At 46.2% G+C, this 16,133-nt stretch overlaps 1 protein-coding gene across 3 annotated transcripts in view; it reads right to left on the reverse strand.

The window, feature by feature from the left end:
* LOC139264435 (ubiquitin-conjugating enzyme E2 E2) overlaps nt 1-16,133 on the reverse strand; it is a 470,206-nt gene that overhangs the window by 270,538 nt on the left and 183,535 nt on the right. The window lies entirely within an intron of this gene.

A 16,133-nucleotide genomic window follows, 5' to 3' on the forward strand; every position in this document is an offset into this window, starting at 1 on the left:
CCCATGACACACAAAAGGAATTCATCAAAGCATATATTAAAGTTTATTATCACTGGATACTCATCGTCATCAGAGGCAGTCCCTTGGAATTGAGGAAGACTTGCTTCCACTCTTAAAATGAGTTCTCAGGTGGCTGAACAGTCCAATACGAGAACCACGGTTTCTGTCACAAGTGGGACAGATAGTCGTTGAGAGAAGGGGTGGGTGGGACTGGTTTGGCGCACGCTCTTTCCGCTGCCTGCGCCTGATTTCTGCATGCTCTCAGCGATGAAACTCGAGGTGCTCAGCGCCCTCCCGGATGCACTTCCTACACTTAAGGCGGTCTTTGGCCAGGGACTCCCAGGTGTCAGTGGGTATGTTGCACATTATCAGGGAGGCTTTGAGGGTGTCCTTGTAACGTTTCTGCTGCCCACCTTGGCTCATTTGCCGTGAAGGAGTTCCAAGTAGAGCGTTTGCTTTGGGAGTCTCGTGTTTGGCATGGGAACGATGTGGCCTGCCCAGTGGAGCTGATCAAGTGTGGTCAGTGCTTCAATGCTGGGGATGTTGGCCTGGTCGAGGACGCTAATGTTGGTGAATCTGTCTTCCGAGGGGATTTGTAGGATCTTGCGGAGACACCGTTGGTGGTATTTCTCCAGCGACTTTATGTGTCTCCTGTATATGGTCCATGTCTCTGAGCCATACAGGAGGGCGGGTATTACTACAGACTTGTAGACCATGAGCTCGGTGGCAGTTTTGAGGGCCTAGTCTTCGAACACTCTTTTCCTCAGGTGGCCGAAGGCTGCACTGGCGCACTGGAGGCGGTGTTGAACCTTATCAATGCCTGCTCATGTTGAGGTATGGGAAGTGGTCCACGTTGCCAGGGCTGCGCCATGGATCTTGATGACTGGGGAGCAGTGCTGCACGGCAAGGACAGGCTGGTGGAGGACCTTTGTCTTACGGATGTTTAGAGTAAGGCCTATGTTTTCATACACTTCAGTAAATATGTTGACCATGTCCTGGAGTTCAGCCTCTGTATGTGCACAGGCGCAGGCGTTATCCGCGAACTATAGCTCGATGACAGAGGTTGGGGTGGTCTTGGACCTGGCCTGGAGACGGCGAAGGTTGAACAGGTTCCCACTGGTTGTGTAGTTTAGTTCCACTCCAGCGGGGAGCTTGTTGACTGCGAGGTGGAGCATGGCAGCGAGGAAGATTGTGAAGAGGGTTGGGGCGATGACGCAGCCCTGTTTGACCCCGGTCCGGACGTAGATTGGGTCTGTGATGGATCCATTGGTAAGGATCATGGCCTGCATGTCGTAGTGGAGCAGGCGGAGGATGGTGATGAACTTTTGGGGGCATCCGAAATGGAGGATGACGCTCCATAGACCTTCGTAGCTGACAATGTCAAAGGCCTTTGTAAGGTCGGAGAAGACCATGTACAAGGGCTGGCGCTGTTCCCTGCATTTTTCCTGCAACTGTCACGCTGCAAAAATCATGTCCGTTGTACCACGTAGGGGACAAAATCCGCACTGCGACTCCTGGAGGACCTCCTCGGCCACAGGGAGAACACGGCGAGGAGGACTCTAGCAATGACTTTCCCAGTGGCTGATAGCAGGGTGATTCCTCTGTAGTTGCCGCAATCAGACTTGTCCCCTATTTTAAAGATGGTCACGATCAATGTAACTTTGAGATCTCACAGCATGCTCTCCTCCCTCCAGAGGAGAGAGATGAGGTCATGTATTCGCGCCAACAGTGCCTCTCCACCATACTTCAGTGCCTCAGCAGGGATTCCATCCGCACCCATAGCCTTGTTGTTTTTAAGCTGTCTTATGGCTTTTTCTACCTCAGCCATGAACTCATTGAATGGCGGTGCAGGCTAGAAGGGCTGAATGGCCTGCTCCTGCACCTATTTTCTATGTTTCTATGTTTCTATGTCCTGTGTTGGGGTCTTACTGAGGTGGCGATGGGTAGCATGCTGTGGGATGGATCGAGAACACCCGAGTCAAAGGCAGAGTGTCAATTGAGGAGATCTTCGAAGTGCTCCTTCCAGTGGGCCCTGACTGCCTCGGTGTCCTTGATGAGTGTTTCCCCGTTCTTGGCCAGCAGTGGGGTGGGGCCTTGGGTGTTTCGCCCATAGGTGGCCTTGACTGCCATGAAGAATCCTCGCAAATCATGGCTGTCAGCCAGTTGCTGTATCTCCTGTGCTTTCTCCATCCACCCACCTGTTAGTTAGGTCCCAGGTTTTTTGTTGGACCTCAGCCTTGAGCCGTCTGTAATGCTGCTTTGCTGCTCCAGAGTTGGGTTGTTGTTTAACGCTAAGAAATGCCCTGCGCTTGCGATCTATTAGCTCTTGGATCTCCTGACCATTTTCATCAAACCAGTCTTGGCGTTTCCTAGTTGAGTGACCGAGCGTCTCTTTGCAGGCATTGGTTATGGAGCCCTGGAGGGCAGACCAAGTGCTGTGGGCATTCTGCGTCTCAGGGTCGTCAAGGTACGCCAGGTTAGCTGTGAGGTGCTGACTGAATAGGGCTTTCTTAGCTGGGTCTTTAAGTGCCCCGGCATTGACTTTGTTGCGGCACTTCTTCTGCTGCCCCCTCCGCTTTGGGGCTATGTTGATGTCAATGATGGATCGGATTAGGCAGTGGTTCATCCAATAGTCATCAGCTCCTGTCATGGCGCGGGTGATGCGCACATCCTTGTGATCCGTGTCGGACGATGACATAGTCGAGCAGGTGCCACTGTTTGAGTGAGGTTGTTGCCACGATGCCTTGTATTTGTCCCTCTGGCGGAACAAGGTGTTGGTGATGACAAGTTCATGTTCTAGATATTTTGTCAGGAGTAGGATACCGCCGGATTTAGTTTTCCCTACCCCCTCTCTGCCAATCACGCCTCCCCAGAGGTCTGTGTCCTTGCCGACTCTGGCGTTGAAGTCACCGAGGGAGGGTCAGGTTGTCATCCCTGGGGACGCAATATAGAGATTTTGAGGTTGGAGTAAAATCCCTCTTGGCCTCATCTGTTGCATTGAGTGTTGGGGCATATGCACTGATGATTGTGGCGCACTGGTTCCGGGATAGGTCGAGTTGAAGACTCATGAGGCGTTTGTTAGCCTCACGGGGGGAGTCTTTGATACAGTCGACCAGCTAGTTTTTGATGGCGAAGCTGACTCCGTAGGGGCGGCGTTCTTCCTCTGGTTTCCTTTTCCAGAAGAAGGTCTAACCTCCACCTTGTTCCTTGAGCTGGCCTTCCCCTACCGACCAGGTTTCGCTTAGGGCTGCGATGTCGATATCAAAGCGTTTAATTTCCCGGGCAACTATGGCGGTGCGGTGTTCCAGTCTGTCACTGTTGGAGTTGTCCATGAGGGTCCTGATGCTCCAGGTCCAGAACTTCATGTTAGAGGAGTGGAAGATGTCTATGCGTGATTTCTTTTAACGTGGGGTGGTCGTTGCACACCGGCTACCACACAGGCTTAGCTGAGCAAGGTCTTGATCCAGTGGCAAGGGGGTCCAAGACGACTGGAGACCAGGCTCTGCTGTATGGGCCGAGTTGCCTATGGCGAGATGTTGGCTGCAGGCTCGGCGCTGAGTAGCGTCCTATTTGGTCGGTGGTCTGAGGCTTGGTTGGGGGCAGGCATTGGGAGGGTCACTGGCCCACTGGGATTCAGAGTGGGAGGGCAGGGTGGGGGGGGGGGGTCATAGCCATGGTACTCACCACATGATGCTGGAGTAGAAGAGGAGGCCAGATCACCAGTGGGGAAGGAGAGCTCCAGTCGTCGCTGAAGGAGGGGTGGGGGGGGGATGCGGGTGGGGAGGCCAGCCAATGTCGTAGGAGAGGAGGATCTGGTCGCCGTTGAGGAGGAGGTCGCCTGTTGCAGCAGGAGGTCCAGCCGTTGTTGAGGAGGCCCAGACTCCGTCATGGAGGAGAGGCCCATCTGCCACCGCTGGAGGTGTTCCGATCACCGCTGGGGGGCAGGGGGGCAGGGACGGGGGAGTGGAGGCTCGATAGCCAGGTCCAGGTCGCTGCCGCAGGAGGCCCAGTCGCCGTCGCCAATGGGTGGTGTGGTGGGAAGCCTGAGGTAGGCCCAAATTTGTTGGATTCGCAGGGCTGTGTTTAAAGTAAGGATTTAAGTGTTTAAGGACCCCTATTCGGGTCTATTAGGGCCAGGGGAAGTTTAGACAGTGGGAGGGGTGAGCTGGAAGGTGGAAAGCTGCTGATGGTAAAAGCTGGAAGTTGTTTAGCAGGGGAGCTCCCACCCCGGCGGCTATCTTCGAGATGCTGGATACTATACAAGTATTTAGAAACACACATCTGATCAAAGGAATATGACTTTTACATTTTTGGACCAAAGCAAAATCTCACAAAAATAAATCAGTGAAGTGAAAATTCTGTTGCATCTGCACAGAATTTACTTACATGCAATTTTCAGCTCTCCACTACAATGCTCCCTTTACACATCCAAATCTGCACTTGCTACGAATAATTATACAAATGAGTTGACCTACAAAAATTGAGTTCAATTAGTATATTATCATTTTGGCAGGATATGCACCAGTTCTTAACCATTTAAAACTGACTTATACCAGTACATAACAATCTGGCTCAAGACACATTGGCCATAGAATTTCCCAATCACCAATAATGTGATTATTTTTGGATTACAGCAGTAATGAAGTCATAGCAGTTAATCCTGCAATGAGAATATCTTAATGCATATGAAAAGTTGGGCCATAATTTTGCTCAGCGGACAGGATGGGTGGCAAATCAGCTGTTAAATTAAAAATGACTGACAACGGGTCAGGAACCCGCTGTCAAAACATGCACCGTGTACTTTACCGATGTCGGGTCTGCCAGCACCTAGCAGATCTGACCGTCAGCGGCAGAGGAGGAAATTAAAATCATTAGTGGCTTGTTTACAGCCACTTATCAATGGTTTTTCCCCCAACTTTTTGGATTTGACAGGTCACCCACCGGTTACCTGCTGTGCCTAAACCTTATCTGTGAAGGTGAGGCAGGAGCTTCAAATATCAAGCCAAAGCTCCCAGCTGATTGAGACATATTCCCTTAACCACTAGCTTATCTGCATTTCCACTACAGATTCAGGATGCTGCAAGACTTTACACAAGTTTCCATCCAGTCTGACCTCATTACCTCTCCCACTATTAACAGATCGCTTCGGTCAACTCTACTTCACCTGCCATCTATTCCATCAGCATGGGTGCCCTTGAAACTCTCTCATCTTGGTCCTCAGAATCCCACCTCGATCAGCCCCAACACCAGCATCATTAGCCACACCACGCACTCCAGCAGCACCAACAATACTAACCTTTTCTGCAATCACTGGATGCTTCACAGGAGAGGACATCAGCACCCAACCACATTGCTACCTAGGAGCCCAGGGATGGCCAGATTTACTTGACCCTGGCTGTCACATGATGCGCCCGGAAGGACCACCCCATACCAACACCATAAAGCATCCCTGCAATGCCCAAGCCATTCCTTTCACACTCATCACGGGTGTACCGTTATGTCTCACCATTCACTGCAACTCACTTAGCCACTTCCAAAAGTGCACATAAATCTGTCCAAGAATGTAGTGAGTTGAAAATAAAGGTTTCAATGTTTGACACCACATTCACAGAAACTTTACAAATATTGCATAAAACACCCAAGTACCTGCCCTTGTGTGTTATTAGTTGGTATGATTGCACTAGGGTGAGTGTGAGGGGTGGCTAGTGAGATAGGGATGTGATAATGTAGATAGCGAAGGATGCATGGAGGTGCAAGGTAAGTTGGTGTGAAGAAGGATGTGCAGGAGTCGGGTAGGGAAGGCAGAGTGATGGGGATGTGATGAGAGGCACAGCAGAATGAGGTTGTGTGTGGCTTTGTACTAAAGTTTCGTGATCTGCTGAGATCATTGCATGGTTTGGGCCACTGCACCCCGGTCCTCCTGACCACATCCCTGCTTGTGCCCTCCTCTGCAATGTGCAACCAGGCTGTGTTGATCTCCTGAGGAGGTCTCTTCCGCCCATAAGCATATAGTGGGAGTCATCCGAGAGCCTGATAGCAGCCCTGAACCTCTCTGCAGTCATTGTCAGTGTTTGCAGCACCTCAATGCTGTAGAACACTGACAGCACAAATGTCAAAAGAAAGTTGGACATGGTCCCTTTAAGAAAACCGGCTTATGACGCCTCATCAAATTTCATCACCGGATCCACTCCCTCTAATTGGCCGGGAAAAGCGCTGGGCGGGCTTAACAAGCCCAGTCAAAGGAAATTCATTTCAGAGGCTGGGATGGACACAGCAGTGGGGTCGGTACCTGCCACTGACGTCGTCTGTCACTGACCCGCCGAGGTTCATAAAATCGTGACTTGAGTCTGCAGAGACAGCAATTGTTATTACAAAAAATGGAAACGGAAGTTACTGTTTTTAAATATTGAGTAATGTGATACTTCAACCTCTAAACATTATTGAGAAATATTGATGAAGGGACAATGTCGATAAAGCAAGACAATACCGATTTTTGCTCATAGGTAAAAATACCAAGCCCACAATGAGCATGCAGTTCACTTGCCTTTTAATTTTTCCAGGACAAATCTGATATGCTCTCCAGCATCCTCTTCTAATGGTTAGCCTGGTCCACCATTATCTGCACCCTGCTGCTCTTTCTTCCACCTTTATATGCCCTCTCTGCCACTGCCTTCATTGCTGCTCCTGCTAGACCTATTGTACTCCCTATTGAGGCCAACGTGTCTATCAGTAGAATTATTCTGAACTTCACAATTTGAAGTTCTATCAGCCTCGTCAAATTTCCTTGGGCCACAGTCTCTATCCTGATTGGTATATTTAGAGTAGCATTTTTGAACCAATAAGGAACCAGCTTTTAATCCTCAAGGCCACAGAAATGTAAACAGCTAAAGCAAAGGACACAAATGGAAGAAACTGGCTGCGGGCCAGATTGGGCTCACGGCTACCTTTTGCAAACTGCTAGAACAGGAGTCAGTGTGATGAATCTTGAGGGCTAATTCTATGATCTCACACACTTAATGAGAAAGCCGTGTTGAAAGGGATTGCACGCTGGAGACAGGTTAACAATATTGTATCACAGAATTAGCCCTTTAATTGCAATGCAGTGAGGATGCAGGAAGGTGGTAGAGAGTGAGTAATATGACATATTTGAAAATTAGGAGGGTGAAGAAAAGAAAGTTCACAGAAGCATTAACATAATAGTATTGATAAAATAGAGACACAAGAAAGATTGCGTGCGTGAGAAAGAAATCAGGAGGTCAACGAAGTATTGCAAGCCAGATTGCATTGTTTTTCAATTGTTGTATTCTTTCTTGGAGTATGAGAGGGACTTGGAACAGCTTCGGCAGATATGACAGTACAAATTTCAGGTCTTAAATGGAATTGGGTTTTATAGAGTTAAAGAATTGTTGAAAGGAAAATTAGTGTTTGGGACAAAAGAGGAAGCTGACAACTGGGAGTTCCATTTGACATCATCCGGTGTGTAGCGCCCCGTTACTGCCCGAATGCTATTGTCGCTCCCACCTTCTGCAGCATCGCCGGGTGTCAACAACGGCAGCTACAGGAGGGGTTGTCACCTTGGCTGGCTGTTTGGGGACACTAATTAAAGGCAGTGGTGGTCAGGCAGGACAAAATTTATTTATCTCCCCATTCTGGTGCCTCCTGATTTCCTTTGCCCCCCGCGACTGAGTGCTTGGGACTGCTTTGCACATAGAGCAGGTGCCTGGGCCTAACACAGACAGCATGAAAACTCATTCACCCCAGCATTGGCCTTTCCCTTTAAGCAAGGGAAGAAGCCTGTACAGACGGCAGTGCAGGACTGAACAACTGCTCTGCCGATACCGCCTTTCACTCCCTTTAGCGTTCCAAGGGAAGTGGTAGCGCGTGATTTAGTGTTCCACTTCCCTCTTGGAGCGCTAATGCGGAAGTTCCCGTCAGCTGCAAATCTTTTTCGCCCAGTGATACTTTTGCGCTCCCTGAAAAGTTAGCACACCAAACAGGATACAATAACTTGCTGCATAAAAAAAATTCTTCTCATTTCCCCTCTGGTTCTTTTGCCAATGACTTAAATCTGGTTATCAATCCATCTGCCAGTGGAAACAATTTCTCCTTATTTACTCTATTAAAACACCTCATAATTTTGAGCACTTCTATCAAATTTCCCCTTAATCTTCTTTTAAAGGAGAACAATCGCAGCTTCTCTAGTCTCTCCATATAACTAAAGTCCCTCATTTCTGGTAGCATTCTAGTAAATCTCCTCTGCACCCTTTCCAAAGCCTTCCTAAAATGTGGTGCCCAGAATTAAACACAATATTCCAAGTGAGGTCCAGCAGTGATTTATAAAAGTTTAGAAAAACGTCCTTGCTTTTGTACTCTATGCTTCTATTTATAAAACCAAAGATCCTGTATGCATTTTTAACAGCTTTATCAACTTGTCCTGCTACCACCAGAGATTTGTGAATGTGAACCCCCAGATCTTCCTGTTCCTTGTAACCCCTTTAAAATTGTACCGTTTAATTTATATTGCCTCTCCATGTTCTTCTTTCCAAAATGTATCACTTCACACGTCTCTGCATTAAATTTCATCTGCCACGTGTCTGCCCATTTCACCCGTCTATTTACGTCCTCCTGAAGTTTGCTACTATCCTCCTCGCTGTTTACTACATTGTGTCACAAAGCAATAAAGAAAGGGAAGATAGATTACGAAGGTAAACTTGCGCAAAACATAAAAACAGATAGTAAAAGCTTTTACAGATATATAAAACGGAAAAGAGTGACTAAAGTAAATGTTGGTCCCTTAGAAGATGAAAAGGGAGATTTAATAATGGGAAATGTGGAAATGGCTGAGACCTTAAGCAATTATTTTGCTTCCGTCTTTACAGTGGAAGACACAAAAACCATGCCAAAATTTTCAGGCCACAGGAATGTGGGAAAGGAGGACCTTGAGACAATCACTATCACTAGGGGGGTAGTGCTGGACAGGCTAATGGGACTGAAGGTAGACAAGTCCCCTGGTCCTGATGAAATGCATCCCAGGGTATTAACAGAGATGGCGGAAGTTATAGCAGGTGCATTCGTTATAATCTACCAAAATTCTCTGGACTCTGGGGAGGTACCAGCGGATTGGAAAGCAGCTAATGTAACGCCTCTGTTTAAAAAAGGGGGCAGGCAAAAGGCAGGTAACTATAGGCCGGTTAGTTTAACATCTGTAGTGGGGTAAATGCTTGAAACTATCATTAAGGAAGAAATAGCAGGACATCTAGATAGGAATAGTGCAATCAAGCAGACGCAGCATGGATTCATGAAAGGGAAATCATGTTTAACTAACTTACTGGAATTCTTTGAGGATATAACGAGTATGGTGGATAGAGGTGTACCGATAGATGTGGTGTATTTAGATTTCCAAAAGGCATTCGATAAGGTGCCACACAAAAGGTTACTGCAGAAGATAAAGGTACGAGGAGTCAGAGGAAATGTATTAGCATGGATAGAGAATTGGCTGGCGAACAGAAAGCAGAGAGTTGGGATAAATAGGTCCTTTTCCGGTTGGAAATCAGTGGTTAGTGGTGTGCCACAGGGATCAGTGCTGGGACCACAACTGTTTACAATATACATAGATGACCTAGAAGAGGGGACAGAGTGTAGTGCAACAAAATTTGCAGATGACACTAAGATTAGTGGGAAAGCGGGTTGTGTAGAGGACTCAGAGAGACTGCAAGGAGATTTGGATAGGTTAAGCGAATGGGCTAAGGTTTGGCAGATGGAATACAATGTCGGAAAGTGTGAGGTCATCCACCTTGGGAAAAAAAACAGTAAAAGGGAATATTATTTGAATGGGGAGAAATTACAACATGCTGTGGTGCAGAGGGACCTGGGGGTCCTTGTGCATGAAACTTTGAATCCCAAAAGGTTAGTTTGCAGGTGCAGCAGGTAATCAGGAAGGCCAATGGAATGTTGGCCTTCATTGCGAGAGAGATGGAGTACAAAAGCAGCGAGATCTTGCTGCAACTGTATAAGGTATTGGTAAGGCCGCACCTGGAGTACTGCATGCAGTTTTGGTCACCTTACTTAAGGAAGGATATACTAGCTTTGGAAGGGGTACAGAGACGATTCACTAGGCTGATTCGAGAAATGAGGGGGTTACCTTATGATGATAGATTGAGTAGACTGGGTCTTTACTCCTTGGAGTTCAGAAGGATGAGGGGTGATCTTATAGAAACATTTAAAATCATGAAAGGGATAGACAAGATAGAGGCAGAGAGGTTGTTTCCATTGGTCGGGGAGACTAGAACTAGGGGGCACAGCCTCAAAATACGGAGGAGCCAATTTAAAACCGAGTTGAGAAAGAATTTCTTCTCCCAGAGGGTTGTGAATCTGTGGAATTCTCTGCCCAAGGAAGCAGTTGAGGCTGGCTCATTGAATGTTTTCAAGTCAAAGATAGATAGATTTTTAACCAATAATGGAATTAAGGGTTACGGGGAGAGGGCGGGTAAGTGGAGCTGAGTCCACGACCAGATCAGCCATGATCTTATTGAATGGCAGCGCAGGCTCGAGGGGCTAGATGGCCTACTCCTGTTCCTAATTCTTATGTTCTTATGTCATCTGCAAACTTTGAAGTTACACCTCCTATACCCAAGTCCATGTCATTAATATATATCAAAACAAATTTGAAATAAAAAAGGAAGGATATCCTGAAAAAACAATGTGAAGGACTACAGTATAGCAGGTGATGGTAAATTAGATTGGAAGATTACACATTTCTCATCTCTATATTTTTATGTTGGTATTTTTAAATTCTTGTGCAATGCAATTAAATAACTTCTAGGTCTGTGCACATTTGAATTTACAATAAACAACAACAGGCTGTTTTGCTTATTGGGAGAAGCCAACTGACATATTGGGAGAAGATTTGTAGTCAGAATCTTCCTGCGTACAAACGCCTCTGACCTGAAAAAAAATCTACAAAAGTACCTGGTGGTCCCGGAGCAACCTACGATTCTGGTCAGAGGCCTAGATTCGCTGCGCAGCGCATGGGAAGATGTTTTTCAGGTATGTACAAAGCTGGAGTCATGTGGGCCTGGACCACCAATCAATGTGCAGTATTCTCATTGATAAAAATGGGAACTCCGTTTGTGTGAGCTCCCATTACTATCAATGAGAATAACCCCTAAAACACCGAAATACAGCACAATAAATAAATAAATAAAATAAATAAAATAAATCACATCACATATTTAAAATTAATTGAAATTAAATGTAATTAAATGTTTTAGAAAAAATATATTTTTTGGCTTATTTTTTAATGTGTTTTAATAGTGTTAAAAATAAACTTACTTTAATAGACAGGGTTTTTAATATAAAAATGAATGTTTAAATTTATTTTTGTATGTTTTAACCAGGCGTAAAAGTTTGAAGGACATTCGCTGGGCATGAGTTGGGCAATCTCTCCCGTGTGAATGTCCTTCTCCCGGGGATGCAGAGGATCTATCCAGCGAAATCTTGACAGATCGGAAAAAACAGTTTTCGGCATGTACGCATCGCGCCCTGAAAGCTGGCTTTTGAAAGACCTCGCCAGGTCCGTGCGCACTTCGTACGGACCGGGTGAGGCCGGAATTTTCGACCTAATACTTATTCAAATTGGAATAAGTTATAAAGCAAACTCACTGATTACACCAACCACTTAGATCACGGGTAGGCAATTATTTGGGCTGGAGGGTCACTTAACAAGTTTCCTTGAGCTCGAGGGTTGCACACCAATGTTCTCCCTAAGGTAGTGGTCGTGCACCAATTGTGAGGTCCTGCACAGGCTGCTCACTAGTTCCTGGAAGAGATACTGCACATGCACGACCGCGCAGAAAATTTAAAGGGACCGCATAAGAAATAAAATGAGGGAACACTGTATAAACATAAATTCAGATAGTAGTCAGATACTATCTTAAATACACAAAATGTAGTGTAAAATAGTAAAATCTTCCATTATTAAATGAACATGGCTCGAGTCTGCTCCGACGTGAGAGGTGTTCCTTAATGGCCTAGAAATCCCGGCCTCCCCGGGTCCATGCTGAGTGTGTACAGACCCAGGGAGGCATCGCAAAAGCCGTTTTCCAGCACACAATGCGCATGTGCTGAAACCCGGCTTTCCAATTTGTTAAGCTCTGGCTTGACAGATCGTATGTATCTCCACAGCCAGGACATTCGCATGGGCAAGATTGCGCTATTTACCCATATCTTGCCCAGCGGATGTCCTGAAAACTCCTGCGCCTGATAAAAGCAGGCACATAGCCTACCTTTACTGGCGTAAGAGTTTTAAAATATACAAAAACATAGTCAAATTAAATTTAATTGACACAATTTAATGTTAAAAACTCTGCACACTACGTAAGTTTATTTTAAACCATAATTAAAAACTTTTTTTTTAAATCGGAAAAATATATTTTTTATAGCTTTAATAACTTTAATTTAAATTAATCTTAAATATCTGGTGTATTTTTTCTATTTTTTAAATTTTTGTTTGGGGGGTTGTTTCTCAATCATAATAATGGGAACTCCTACTTACGGAGTTCCCATTATGAATGAGAAAATACTGTACCTGGAATGTGACTCCAGATCCAGTTTACAGACGTCCCGACGTGCACGCGCTCCGATGAGCAGCGAGTGGGGGCCTCAGGACCGGGAGCGCTGGTGGGCACAGCAGGATAAGGTAGGTGCGCATCTTTTCTGTTGAGCGCCTGTGGGAAGCCCTCGACCTGGATTTCTAGGCCATTATCTTCAGTAAAGCTTTTACTTGAAGCTCTCCTCTGGCACCTTCTCTTCCTTTAAGCACCTCATCTTGTTTCAGCCCGCCAGCTTATCCTCCAAAATCCTAATTTTCTATCCCCCACCCAAGCTCCACCCTAAGTTTCTCACCGAGATATTCTCATCAATTTTCTACCTCAGCTTTTCCAACAAGCAATCTCACCCTCAGTGCTTTCACTGCCTTCCTGTCCTTTCTTAACCCCTTCTTCCATATAAACTCTTGTACTCATTCACATCCACCCTTTTGACCTTGCCATCTCGTATGGCCTCTCTATTCCCACCATCTCAATCACAGACAAGGCTACCTCTGACCACTTCCTTGTATCCCTTACCACTGAAATCCAAATTCCAACCCCACTTCCTTCTGCGCCTTCCCCTGGAAATAAATTCTCCCCCAAGTCACTTACGAAGGCACTTTCAAACTCCTAACTATCGAACCTTTGGTGCTGTTTTACGACAATATTCACACTCTCACCTCCGATGCCCTTGTCCCCAATAAAACTCTTGCTGTCCCACCCTGGTCATTCCACCTGGTACATCTCCCATCTTTGCTCGCTTAAGTTCAAGGGGCGCAGACTTGGACACGGAGAACTGGTTTAGCCATTCATTGCAAGATCTGGCTGGGCCACATCATGCATGACCGAGCCCTGCTCTGCTTTCACAAAATTACACATTATTCCTGGAGGAACGCAAAGATAACTCCTGGCTTCTTTTCTCCACTATCAAATGTCTGCTTCAACCCCTCTCCCCCTCACCTCCAACTAGTGGGAGGAGCTCATAGACTTCCCCGTAACTAAGATTGGGACCATCCAGTCAGTCGCCTCTGTCGAATTCCTTCCTTCACCACCAAGCCAAGCTTCCCCTCAGGTTCCCCTCCCAAGCCCTGAATTTGCATCTTTCTCCAGTTTCTCTCCTATCTCTTCTCATGCCCTCTCCAAGCTTTTCTCCTCTCTCTCTCTCTCGACCCTATCCCCACCCATTATCCCCATCCAACTCCTCTTCTTGGACCCCATGCTAGCTGGTATTATAAATGGTTCCCTCTCCTCAGGTACTGTCTCCAATCAGGGTTCCAGCCCTCCCACAGCCCTAATGAAAGTCACAAATTATATCTTTGTTACTGTGACCATGGTGCACTATCCCTCCTCAGTCTTCGCGACCTCCCTGTAGCCTCTTACACGGTCGACCATGCCATGCTCCTCCAATATCTCTCCTCTATTATCCAGTTGTGGGACTGCCCTTGCCTAATTCCATGCTTACCTATCTAGTCAGTGGTAAAGAATCTCCTGCAAGTGGCTTCTCTTCCCGCTCCACACCGTTATCTCAGGTGTTCCCCAAAGATCTATCTGTTATGTATGTAATAACTCGATAGACTGAATACTGTAAACTAACACAGGTACAAACCTGGCTCTGCTTTATTAGGGCCCAAAGTGATTACATTACATGATGGTTTGCCTTTTATACCTGGGCCGCACACATATGCGTACAGTCCAATGACCTCCGACAACGGTGCCACCTGGTGGCTAGTAACCCCAAGCATACATACATGACAATATCCTTGCGCACCCCCCCGCCACCCCCATTTCTCATCTACACACTGCCCCTCGGCAACATTATCCAAAGAGATGACACCAGGTTCCACATATACACTGACAACTCCTAGCTCCATCCCTCCACTGCCTCTGTCTTGTCAGCTTGTTTGTCCTGGATGAATCATAATCTCCTCCAATTAAACATCAACAGATTGAAGTCATTATTTTCAGCTCCCACCACAGATGAAGATTTCATAATTTGTTTGATGGGGGAGGAGTTATTGGGTCTTATTGGTTGTCACGTTTTGAGATCTTTTGATTCAATTTTCCACAGAAAGGATTCAGAAATACAAAGCTGATGTGCATCATTTTGGTTCTGCATGTTAATCAAAGAAGTGTCCAAGCCTAGAGATTTCAGTAATTTCAACACTTGGTTCTAATTTTTCCTCATTTCTTTTTGCTACTCCAAATGTACTAACTTATGCTCGGGTATGGCTCCAAAGATTCTGACACCTTTTGGCACCTCAGCCATAGAACCATTCTTTAGAGAAACATAGAAATTTACAGCGCAGAAGGAGGCCATTTCGGCCCATCGTGTCCACGCCAGCCGACAAAGAGCTGCATGGCCCTCGGTCAGCAGCCCTGAAGGTTACATATAAAACAATGAACAATGGCGGACAGCTAAAGAGCATCCAGCCCAATCAGTCCGCTCCACACAACTGCAACACCCCATACACTGAAACATTCTACACTTCACCCCAACTGGAGCCATGTGATCTCCTGGGAGAGGCAAAAAAACAGAAAAAAACCCAGGCCAATTTGAGGAAAAGAAAATCTGGGAAAATTCCTCTCCAACCCATCCAGGTGATTGAAACTAGTCCAGATCATCATCCTGGCCATATTAGATTCCCTGCAGTACTTACCATCATATCTGCGCCGGCCAACAAGAGGTTATCCAGTCTAATCCCAATTACCAACTCTAGGTCTGTAAACCTGCAGGTTACAGCACTTTAAGTGTCCATACAACAATCTTTTAAATATGGTGAGGGTTTCTGCATCCACCACTCTTCCAGGCAGTGAGTTCCAGATCCCCACAACCCTCTGCGTAAAGAAGGCCCCTCTCAAATCCCCTCCGAACCTTCCATCAACCACCTTAAAACTATGCCCCCTCATAATAGACACCTCCACCAATGGAAATAGGCCCTTGCTATCCACTATATCCAGGCCCCTCAATATTTTGTACACCTCAATGAGGTCTCCTCTCAACTTCCTCTGTTCCAATGAAAACTTACTCAGCCTATCCAATCTGTTCTCATAACTAAGATTCTCTATTCCAGGCAGCATCCTCATAAATCTCCTCGGCACCCTCTCTAGAGCAATCACATCCTTCCTACAATACGGCGACCAGAACTGCACGCAGTACTCCAGCTGTGGCCTAATCAAAGTATTATACAATTTAAGCATATCCTCCCTGCTCTTATATTCTACGCCTTGGCCAATGTGTGAATCGAAGTGCGTATTAGCAAGCTATTTTATCATGGAGGCTTCACGCTGAGCTGAATACTATCCTTATTTGGCATTCACATGCCTTTTCAGCTGTGGACTCTCTGGATAGTGATTGAGGGAGATCATGGGGGCACTTGTAAATTATATGATTTTAATGCCCAAAAAAAATCACAAAATTTTTTTTTAAAAAGAGGCCAGTTAAAAGTGTCTGGAGTGTCCTCCAGATCGGGGGGCACTCGATTTAATGGTTAATTTGTCTCTCCCAAAAAGAGTTGTGGAGCTGTAAAAACAAAAAAAAGGGGCTTT

The sequence above is a fragment of the Pristiophorus japonicus genome, chromosome 5 (genome assembly GCF_044704955.1).
Source record: "Pristiophorus japonicus isolate sPriJap1 chromosome 5, sPriJap1.hap1, whole genome shotgun sequence".
In the NCBI taxonomy this organism is placed as follows: Eukaryota; Metazoa; Chordata; class Chondrichthyes; family Pristiophoridae; genus Pristiophorus; species Pristiophorus japonicus.